The following is a 12,185-nucleotide window of genomic DNA, read 5'->3' on the forward strand; positions in this document are numbered from 1 at the left end:
AAGTGAGACAAAAAAAGCGATTCGTGGTGTGGTGTGAGAACAGGGAGCAAGGCTGTCCCTGGAAGGTGTGTGCCAGGAAGCGCAAACCGGACGATCGATGGAAGATTGTTAGCTGCGTAGGATCGCACAAATGCGGGAGAGACCGCATAGAAGGTCATCACCGGCAGCTGACGTCCAGCTTCATCGGCCAGCGTCTGAAACATGCCATCGCCAAGCAGTCGACGCAGTCCGTGTCACAACTTCAGGATTACATAAGCATGATATTTGAGTACAATGTCAACTATGGAAAGCCCTGGAGGGCTAAGCAGCTGGCTCTAAAGATGGTATACGGTGTCTGGGAGGAGTCGTACAGTCTGCTCCCGAAACAACTTCAGGCGATGAAAGCCCGCAATCCAGGATTGGTGTACGAGGTGGGGGGATACCTAGAAAAGACCCCGGAGGGGTGGGACAGGAGATTCACTGTGTTTAGGAGGTCATTCTGGGCCTTCGGGGCGTCCATAGAGGCGTACCGTCACTGCAAGCCAGTTCTTTCTGTTGACGGAACGTTTATGTCCGGCAAGGTCCGAGGCGTGCTTCTGGTGGCCATAACCTATGACGCCGACAATCAGCTCGTGCCCCTTGCTTTCGGTCTCGTCGAATGGGAAGACAATTCCAACTGGGAATGGTTTCTGACTCTTCTCTGGGTGCATGTTCTAGGTGCTGATAGGTCACCGTGCATCATATCTGACCGGCACCCTGGTATCATCAATGTTGTGCGCGCGTAGTTAGAAGGTTATCCGGATGTGATTCACAGATGGTGCATGAGGCATTTCATACAGAAATTCTACTCCAGGGTAAAGAACAAAGACTGCACTGACGCATTGAAGCTCGTGTGCTGTGAATTTGAGCCTTCCATGTTCCAGCAAAGGCTGAATCACCTCTTGAAGTTTGTGTTCAATGATGGCTCGGAGTTCATACAGACACACCTTCCTTTGAAGGAGAAGTGGGCTCGTGCCTTCGACGTAGGGGGTGCTAGGTACGACCACATGACGAGAAACATGGCCACATGAGGAGCAACATAACTAATCCTGACCGTGCCCCCGTCCGCTTCTAGCCGTTGGAATCGGGACTAATGCTCATATTAGTGCCGGACCCAAACCCGACCGGGACTAGTGCTTCGGACGAAAGATCAGTTTTCTACTAGTGCGCTAGCTCCATACCATTCTTCAATGCCAAAGCTTCCGCTGCAGCGGCATCAAGCACATGTTGTTGACCCAGGGCGTGTTCTGATCTCCTCTAGCTTCACAAAACTTCATATATCCAACTTCTTTCCGTGGCTTCTAACTCCAAGCAGTGATCTGAGATGCGTTCTGCTGCATCTGCAGCTTCTCAAGCGCTGCGGCCCGGCTAGGAGGGCTATGGCCTTGTATGGTTCAGACTGGGCCAGCTGGAAGCAGCCCAATTAGGGCCGACAGGTGCACAGCGAGGCGAGGGAGATCGATCCTGTAGTGATAGGTTCTAATTTTCGAGCGCACTCAGCGAACCGTTTTCTTTAGCGGTGGCAGGATGTTGTAAATAAGGTGAACTCCAGCTTTTCCAATCGGTGGAACTGGGCCTTCCTCGCTCCAGATTTTTCCACTAGGATCGACCACAGCTTCGCGAAGCCAGCTTCTGGAGGTTATTTCGTTCGGCTCTTATCTGCTCCAGGAAATTGTGAAGTGTGGAGCGGGAGGAGATTAGAACACACCCCCAGTAAGAGCCTCACCGTCGTGGTTTCGAAGAACCGCCGCCGTGGCATCCACGTTCATTCATGTTATAAAGATTTTATAAGTATAACCACGGTTTGAAATAGACTCGAATCCTCTTCATATTTCAAATCAACGGTTTGAAATAGACTCGAACCTTTCGTAGTACAGGACGGACTTGGTAGGGAGAAAAGGGGGAAGCAACACCGACGCCCTGACGTTGAGCTGTCCGCCTGTCCCGGCGTCGGTCCGGTGGTACCAACCCGATGGAAAAACCCGCGATGCGCCGCTTTCTTAATTCGTTTGCTTCACGTAATCAATTTGGCACTGCCGCGCACGTTGCCGGGCGTCTTTTATTAGTAGCACACCGACAGTGTTAGTTAGCGATCTTTTTCTTAACAGGAAAGCGACGGCAGGTAAACCATTTTAACACCGGCAGAAGAACAGTTCCGTTAACAACAGCGCCGCTCTTACCTTTTAGGACAGAGGAGTAAGTGAAGAGCAAGGTAAGTGGCCGAAATCACTATTCTGACCTTTTAGTAATCTTTGTCATAAACTAAACTCGACATAAAAGTACTTCACGATCTGACCCTTTTAACAACGCCACGGCCCATGGCGTTTCTAGGCGCCACAGAAACCCCGAGCTAGCTCGCGTTGCAGCCCTGACCCACGATCAGAACGTGGCAAGCTGGAAACGCCGAGCCAGTTCGCGTTGCTAGAAACGTCAGGAACCTTGGCGTTTCATCCCAATATACAAATGTCGGGGTCTTTGGCGTTTCAGATCAGGCCCACCGTCAGGCGTAGCTGGAGTGAGTGGCGGTCAGAAACGCCAAACATTTTGGTGTTGCTGAGAATGGCATGCCTCGTGGCGTTGCATTTAGTCTCGGGAGAATGCATGTGATCGATACGGCGCAGTGCGTGCATGAATGGGTTGCTTTCTTCTCAGGGAGGGGTTCCTTTCTTCTTCTTTTTTTAACAGAGTTCACTTTCTTCCGGGAGCCGGCGCATGCATGGATGCATGCATGGATGGGTTGCTGTTAAGTGCTAGTAACTTCTGCAACGCTAGTTATCTTGGACTGGTTTCAAGCTAGCTCGCCAACAAAGTTCCCTTTCTTCTAGGAGCCAGTGCATGCATGCCTGTTTCAAGTTTGCTCGTCAGCTAGAAACGCCAAAGCTCATGGCGTTTCGGCTTGTGCAGCAACGCCAACTCTCTTGGCATTTCTATGTGGAGCAAAAACGTGAGCTACCTTGGCGTTTGAATGTGGAGTTGAAACGCAAGCTACCACGGCGTTTTTATATGGAGAAGAAATGTCACGGGCTATGGCGTTGCTAAAAGGATCAGATCATGAAATACTTTCATGATGAGTTCATTTTGTGACAAAGATTGCTGAAAAGGTTAGAATAGTGATTTCGGCCAAGGTAAGTGCAGTGGCAGTGGTTGGCCGCAGACAACAGCTCGCCTCCTTCCTTCCTTCCGCCTCACTCCCCCCTATATACCTACTACCCTACCCGTCGGTCGGAGGGTGCGCGCAGTGGTGGAGCTCAGTGGATTGTCGGGGCAAATGTATTCCAGTTCCAGGGCCACCCTCCTCTGCTTCCTGGCCGTCGCCTCCTCCCTCCTGCACCCTGCCAGATCTGACGATAAGACCAGGCGCTGCTCTTCTTTTCTTTCGCTCGCTACTGCATTTGTGATTCTGTTCAGCGCTTCGGCCGGATCTGATTCTGATCCGCGCTGTGTGAATTCACAAGTTGATTTTTGTAACCACTTAGGGTGAGCCTGTGTAGCGTAGCCGTATGGACTAAGAGCCTGCTACGGGCCAGGGTGTTCGTCTTGATTTCGGTGGCACATGACATCCTAGTAGTTCCTAGTTGGTTTGCCGTTGGATGTCACTAAGCGGTTCTAGTGGGTTGGTGAGAGTGTTGGGGAACGTTGCAGAAAACAAAAATTTTCCTACGGTTTCACCAAGATCCATCTAGGAGTTCATCTAGCAACGAGTGATTGGATTGCATCTACATACCTTTGTAGATCACGCGCGGAAGCGTTCAAAGAACCGGGATGAGGAAGTCGTACACGACGTGATCCAAATCACCGAAGATCCTAGCGCCGAACGGACGGCACCTCCGTGTTCAACACACGTACGGTCAACGTAACGTCTCCTTCTTCTTGATCCAACAAGAGGTAAGGAGAGGTTGAGGAAGATGGCTCCAGCAGCAGCACGACGGCGTGGTGGTGATGGAGCTGCAGTACTCCGTCAGGGCTTCGCCAAGCGCTATGGAGGAGGAGAAGGTGTTGGAGAGGGAGAAGGAGGCAACCAAAGGCGTGGATGAAAAGCCCTCCTTCCCCCACTATATATAGGAGGGCCAAGGGGGGGCGCCGGCCCTAGGAGATCCAATCTCCTAGGGGGGCGGCGGCCAAGGGGAGGTTTCCCTCCCCCCCAAGGCACCTAGGAGGTGCTTTCCACTATTGGGACTCTTCCCTTTTGTGAAACCCTAGGCGCATGGGCCCTTTGGGGCTGGTGCCCTTGGCCCATGTAGGCCAAGGCGCACCCCCTACAGCCCATGTGGCCCCCCGGGGCAGGTGGACCCACCCGGTGGACCCCCGGGACCCTTCCGGTGGTCCCGGTACAATACCGATAACCCCGAAACTTGTCCCGATGGCCGAAACAGGACTTCATATATATAATTCTTTACCTCCGGACCATTCCGGAACTCCTCGTGATGTCCGGGATCTCATCCGGGACTCCGAACAACATTCGGGTTACTGCATATACATATCCCTACAGCCCTAGCGTCACCGAACCTTAAGTGTGTAGACCCTACGGGTTCGGGAGACATGCAGACATGACCGAGACGACTCTCTGGTCAATAACCAACAGCGGGATCTGGATACCCATGTTGGCTCCCACATGCTCCACGATGATCTCATCGGATGAACCACGATGTCGAGGATTCAAGCAACCCCGTATGCAATTCCCTTTGTCAATCGATATGTTACTTGCCCGAGATTCGATCATCGGTATCCCAATACCTCGTTCAATCTCGTTACCGGCAAGTCACTTTACTTGTACCGTAATGCATGATCCCGTGACCAGACACTTGGTCACTTTGAGCCCATTATGATGATGCATTACCGAGTGGGCCCAGTGATACCTCTCCGTCATACGGAGTGACAAATCCCAGTCTTGATCCGTGTCAACCCAACAGACACTTTCGGAGATACCCGTAGTCTACCTTTATAGTCACCCAGTTACGTTGTGACGTTTGGTACACCCAAAGAACTCCTACGGTATCCGGGAGTTACACGATCTCATGGTCTAAGGAAAGGATACTTGACATTGGAAAACTCTAGCAAACGAACTACACGATCTTATGCTATGTTTAGGATTGGGTCTTGTCCATCACATCATTCTCCTAATGATGTGATCTCGTTATCAATGACATCCAATGTCCATAGTCAGGAAACCATGACTATCTGTTGATCAACGAGCTAGTCAACTAGAGGCTTACTAGGGACATGTTGGTGTCTGTTATTCACACATGCATTACGATTTCCGGATAACACAATTATAGCATGAATAAAGACAATTATCATGAACAAAAATATAATAATAATGCTTTTTATTATTGCCTCTAGGGCATATTTCCAACAGTCTCCCACTTGCACTAGAGTCAATAATCTAGTTACATTGTGATGAATCAAACACCCATGGAATTCTGGTGTTGATCATGTTTTGCCCTAGGGAGAGGTTTAGTCAACGGATCTGCTACATTCAGGTCCGTATGTACTTTACAAATCTCTATGTCTCCATCTTGAACATTTTCACGAATGGAGTTGAAGCGACGCTTGATGTGCCTTGTCTTCTTGTGAAACCTGGGCTCCTTGGCAAGTGCAATAGCTCCAGTGTTGTCACAAAAGAGTTTGATTGGCCCCGACGCATTGGGTATGACTCCTAGGTAGGTGATGAACTCCTTCACCCAAATTGCTTCATGCGCTGCCTCTGAGGCTGCCATGTACTCCGCTTCACATGTAGATCCCGCCACAACGCTTTGCTTGCAATTGCACCAGCTTACTGCCCCACCATTCAAAATATACACGTATCCGGTTTGTGACTTAGAGTCATCGAGATCTGTGTCGAAGCTAGCATCGACGTAACCCTTTACGACGAGCTCTTCGTCACCTCCATAAACGAGAAACATTTCCTTAGTCCTTTTCAGGTACTTCAGGATATTCTTGACCGCTGTCCAGTGTTCCTTGCCGGGATTACTTTGCTACCTTCCTACCAAACTTACGACAAGGTTTACATCAGGTCTGGTACACAGCATGGCATACATAATAGAACCTATGGCTGAGGCATAGGGGATGACGCTCATCTCTTCTATATCTTCTGCCGTGGTCGGACATTGAGCTGAGCTCAATTTTACACCTTGCAACACAGGCAAGAACCCCTTCTTAGACTGATCCATATTGAACTTCTTCAATATCTTATCAAGGTATGTGCTTTGTGAAAGACCTATGAGGCGTCTTGATCTATCTCTATAGATCTTGATGCCTAATATATAAGCAGCTTCTCCAAGGTCCTTCATTGAAAAACTCTTATTCAAGTAGGCCTTGATGCTGTCCAAGAGTTCTATATCATTTCGCATCAAAAGTATGTCATCTACATATAGTATGAGAAATGCTACAGAGCTCCCACTCACTTTCTTGTAAACGCAGGCTTCTCCATAAGTCTGCGTAAACCCAAACGCTTTGATCATCTCATCAAAGCGAATGTTCCAACTCCGAGATGCTTGCACCAGCCCATAAATCGAGCGTTGGAGCTTGCACACCTTGTTAGCATTCTTAGGATCGACAAAACCTTCCGGCTGCATCATATACAATTCTTCCTTAAGGAAACCATTAAGGAATGCCGTTTTGACGTCCATTTGCCATATTTCATAATCGTAGAATGCGGCAATTGCTAACATGATTCGGACGGACTTTAGCTTCGCTACCGGTGAGAAAGTCTCATCGTAGTCAACCCCTTGAACTTGTCGATAACCCTTAGTGACAAGCCTAGCTTTATAGATGGTCACATTACCATCCGCGTCTGTCTTCTTCTTAAAGATCCATTTATTTTCTATGGCTCGCCGCTCAACGGGCAAGTCAGTCAAAGTCCATACTTCGTTTTCATACATGGATCCTATCTCGGATTTCATGGCTTCCAGCCATTTGTCAGAATCCGGGCCCGCCATCGCTTCTTCATAGTTCGAAGGTTCACCGTTGTCTAACAACATGATTTCCAAGACAGGGTTGCCGTACCACTCTGGTGCGGAACGTGTCCTTGTGGACCTACGAATTTCAGTAGGAGCTTGATCAGAAGTATCTTGATCATCATCAATAACTTCCTCTCTAGTTGGTGCAGACACCTCAGGAACATTTTCTTGAGTTGTGCCATTTTCCGGTTCAAGAGGTAACACTTCATCAAGTTCTACTTTCCTCCCACTTACTTCTTTCGAGAGAAACTCTTTCTCTAGAAAGAATCCATTCTTGGCAACAAAGATCTTGCCTTCGGATCTGAGGTAGAAGGTATACCCTACAGTTTCTTTAGGGTATCCTATGAAGAAGCATTTTTCCGACTTGGGTTCGAGCTTTTCAGGTTGAAGTTTCTTGACATAAGCATCGCATCCCCAAACTTTTAGAAACGACAGCTTAGGTTTCTTCCCAAACCATAATTCAAACGGTGTCGTCTCAACGGATTTCGACGGAGCCCTATTTAAAGTGAATGCGGCAGTCTCTAAAGCATAGCCCCAAAAAGATAGCGGTAAATCGGTAAGAGACATCATAGATCGTACCATATCTAATAGAGTGCGATTACGACGTTCGGACACACCATTACGCTGAGGTGTTCCAGGCGGCGTGAGTTGTGAAACTATTCCACATTTTCTTAAGTGTGTGCCAAATTCGTGACTCAAGTATTCTCCTCCACGATCTGATCGTAGAAACTTGATTTTCCTGTCACGTTGATTTTCAACCTCACTCTGAAATTCCTTGAACTTTTCAAAGGTTTCAGACTTGTGTTTCATTAAGTAGACATACCCATATCTACTCAAGTCATCAGTGAGGGTGAGAACATAACGATAGCCACCGCGAGCCTCAACACTCATTGGACCGCACACATCCGTATGTATGATTTCCAATAAGTTGGTTGCTCGCTCCATTGTTCCTGAGAACGGAGTCTTGGTCATCTTACCCATGAGGCATGGTTCGCACGTGTCAAATGATTCGTAATCAAGAGACTCTAAAAGTCCATCTGCATGGAGCTTCTTCATGCGTTTGACACCTATGTGACCAAGGCGGCAGTGCCACAAGTATGTGGGACTATCATTATCAACTTTACATCTTTTGGTACTCACACTATGAATATGTGTAGCATTACGCTCGAGATTCATTAAGAATAAACCTTTCACCATAGGAGCATGATCATAAAACATATCTCTCATATAAATAGAATAACCATTATTCTCGGATTTAAATGAGTAGCCATCTCGAATTAAACGAGATCCCGATACAATGTTCATGCTCAAAGCTGGCACTAAATAACAATTATTAAGGTTTAAAACTAACCCCGAAGGTAAATATAGAGGTAGCGTGCCGACGGCGATCACATTGACCTTGGAACCATTCCCGACACGCATCGTCACCTCGTCCTTTGCTAGTCTCCGCTTATTCCGCAGCCCCTGCTTTGAGTTACAAATGTGAGCAACTGCACCAGTATCAAATACCCAGGAGCTACCATGGGTACTAGTAAGGTACACATCAATTACATGTATATCATATATACCTTTTGTTTTGCCGGCCTTCTTGTCCGCTAAGTATTTGGGGCAGTTCCGCTTCCAGTGACCACTTCCCTTGCAATAAAAGCACTCAGTCTCGGGCTTGGGTCCATTCTTTGGCTTCTTCCCAGCAGCCTGCTTGCCGGGCGCGGCAACTCCTTTGCCGTCCTTCTTGAAGTTCTTTTTACCCTTGCCCTTCTTGAACTTAGTGGTTTTATTCACCATCAACACTTGATGTTCCTTCTTGACTTCTACCTCTGCTGATTTCAGCATAGCAAATACTTCAGGAATGGTCTTTTCCATCCCCTGCATATTGAAGTTCATCACAAAGCTCTTGTAACTTGGTGGAAGCGACTGGAGGATTCTGTCAATGACCGCATCATTCGGGAGATTAACTCCCAGCTGAGTCAAGCGATTATGTAACCCAGACATAGTGAGTATGTGCTCACTGACAGAACTATTTTCCTCCATCTTACAGCTAAAGAATTTGTCGGAGACTTCATATCTCTCGACCCGGGCATGAGCTTGAAAAACCATTTTCAGCTCTTCGAACATCTCATATGCTCCATGTCTCTCAAAACGCTTTTGGAGTCCCGGCTCTAAGCTGTAAAGCATGCCGCACTGAACGAGGGAGTAGTCATCAACACGTGTCTGCCAAGCGTTCATAACGTCTTGGTTCTGTGGGACGGGTGGATCACCTAGCGGTGCTTGTAGGACATAATCTTTCTTGGCAGCTATGAGGATGATCCTCAGGTTCCGGACCCAGTCCGTATAGTTGCTGCCATCGTCTTTCAGCTTGGTTTTCTCTAGGAACGCGTTGAAGTTGAGGACTACGTTGGCCAGTTGATCTACAAGACATATTGTAAAGATTTTAGACTAAGTTCATGATAATTAAGTTCATCTAATCAAATTATTCAATGAACTCCCACTTAGATAGACATCCCTCTTCTAGTCATCTAAGTATAACATGATCCGAGTCAACTAGGCCGTGTCCGATCATCACGTGAGACGGACTAGTCAACGTCGGTGAACATCTTCATGTTGATCGTATCTTCTATACGACTCATGCTCGACCTTTCGGTCTTCTGTGTTCTGAGGCCATGTCTATACACATGCTAGGCTCGTCAAGTCAACCTAAGTGTTTGCATGTGTAAATCTGTCTTACACCCGTTGTATGTGAACGTTTTGAATCAAACACCCGATCATCACGTGGTGCATTGAAACAACAAACTGTCGCAACGGTGCACAGTTAGGGGGAACACTTTCTTGAAATTATTATGAGGGATCATCTTATTTACTACCGTCGTTCTAAGCAAACAAGATGCAAAACATGATAAACATCACATGCAATCAAATAATAATAGTGACATGATATGGCCAATATCACATAGCTCCTTTGATCTCCATCTTGGGGCTCCATGATCATCTTGTCACCGGCATGACACCATGATCTCCATCATCATGATCTCCATCATTGTGTCTCCATGAAGTTGCTCGCCAACTATTACTTCTACTACTATGGCTAACGTGTTTAGCAATAAAGTAAAGTAATTTACATGGCGTTTCTTAATGACACGCAGGTCATATAAAAATAAAGACAACTCCTATGGCTCCTGTCGGTTGTCATACTCACCGACATGCAAGTCGTGATTCCTATTACAATAGCATGAACAACTCATACATCACATATACATCATTCATCATTCATCACAACTTTGGCCATATCATATCACAAAGCACTTGCTGCAAAAACAAGTTAGACGTCCTCTAATTGTTGTTGCAAGTTTTACGTGGCTGAAGTAGGGTTCTAGCAAGAACGTTTTCTTACCTACGTGAAAGCCACAACGTGATTTGTCAACTTCTATTTACCCTTCATAAGGACCCTTTTCATCGAATCCGCTCCAACTAAAGTAGGAGAGACAGACACCCGCCAGCCACCTTATGCAACTAGTGCATGTTAGTCGGTGGAACCGGTCTCACGTAAGCATACGTGTAAGGTTGGTCCGGGCCGCTTCATCCCACAATACTGTTGAAGCAAGATAAGACTATTAGCGGCAAGAAAGTTGACAACATCTACGCCCACAACAAATTGTATTCTACTCGCGCAAGAAGAACTACGCATAGACCTAGCTCTGATACCACTGTTTGGGGAACGTTGCAGAAAACAAAAAATTTCCTACGGTTTCACCAAGATCCATCTAGGAGTTCATCTAGCAACGAGTGATTGGATTGCATCTACATACCTTTGTAGATCACGCGCGGAAGCGTTCAAAGAACCGGGATGAGGAAGTCGTACACGACGTGATCCAAATCACCGAAGATCCTAGCGCCGAACGGACGGCACCTCTGTGTTCAACACACGTACGGTCAGCGTAACGTCTCCTTCTTCTTGATCCAGCAAGAGGTAAGGAGAGGTTGAGGAAGATGGCTCCAGCAGCAGCACGACGACGTGGTGGTGATGGAGCTGCAGTACTCCGTCAGGGCTTCGCCAAGCGCTATGGAGGAGGAGAAGGTGTTGGAGAGGGAGAAGGAGGCAACCAAAGGCGTGGATGAAAAGCCCTCCTTCCCCCACTATATATAGGAGGGCCAAGGGGGGGCGCCGGCCCTAGGAGATCCAATCTCCTAGGGGGGGCGGCGGCCAAGGGGAGGTTTCCCTCCCCCCCAAGGCACCTAGGAGGTGCCTTCCACTATTGGGACTCTTCCCTTTTGTGAAACCCTAGGCGCATGGGCCCTTTGGGGCTGGTGCCCTTGGCCCATGTAGGCCAAGGCGCACCCCCTACAGCCCATGTGCCCCCCCGGGGCAGGTGGACCCACCCGGTGGACCCCCGGGACCCTTCCGGTGGTCCCGGTACAATACCGATAACCCCGAAACTTGTCCCGATGGCCGAAACAGGACTTCCTATATATAATTCTTTACCTCCGGACCATTCCGGAACTCCTCGTGACGTCCAAGATCTCATCCGGGACTCCGAACAACATTCGGGTTACTGCATATACATATCCCTACAGCCCTAGCATCACCGAACCTTAAGTGTGTAGACCCTACGGGTTCGGGAGACATGCAGACATGACCGAGACGACTCTCTGGTCAATAACCAACAGCGGGATCTGGATACCCATGTTGGCTCGCACATGCTCCACGATGATCTCATCGGATGAACCACGATGTCGAGGATTCAAGCAACCCCGTATGCAATTCCCTTTGTCAATCGATATGTTACTTGCCCGAGATTCGATCATCGGTATCCCAATACCTCGTTCAATCTCGTTACCGGCAAGTCACTTTAATCGTACCGTAATGCATGATCCCGTGACCAGACACTTGGTCACTTTGAGCTCATTATGATGATGCATTACCGAGTGGGCCCAGTGATTACCTCTCCGTCATACGGAGTGACAAATCCCAGTCTTGATCCGTGTCAACCCAACAGACACTTTCGGAGATACCCGTAGTATACCTTTATAGTCACCCAGTTACGTTGTGACGTTTGGTACACCCAAAGAACTCCTACGGTATCCGGGAGTTACACGATCTCATGGTCTAAGGAAAGGATACTTGACATTGGAAAACTCTAGCAAACGAACTACACGATCTTATGCTATGTTTAGGATTGGGTCTTGTCCATCACATCATTCTCCTAATGATGT

Source organism: Triticum urartu, chromosome 2 (assembly GCF_003073215.2).
Source record: "Triticum urartu cultivar G1812 chromosome 2, Tu2.1, whole genome shotgun sequence".
Taxonomy (NCBI): Eukaryota; Viridiplantae; Streptophyta; class Magnoliopsida; order Poales; family Poaceae; genus Triticum; species Triticum urartu.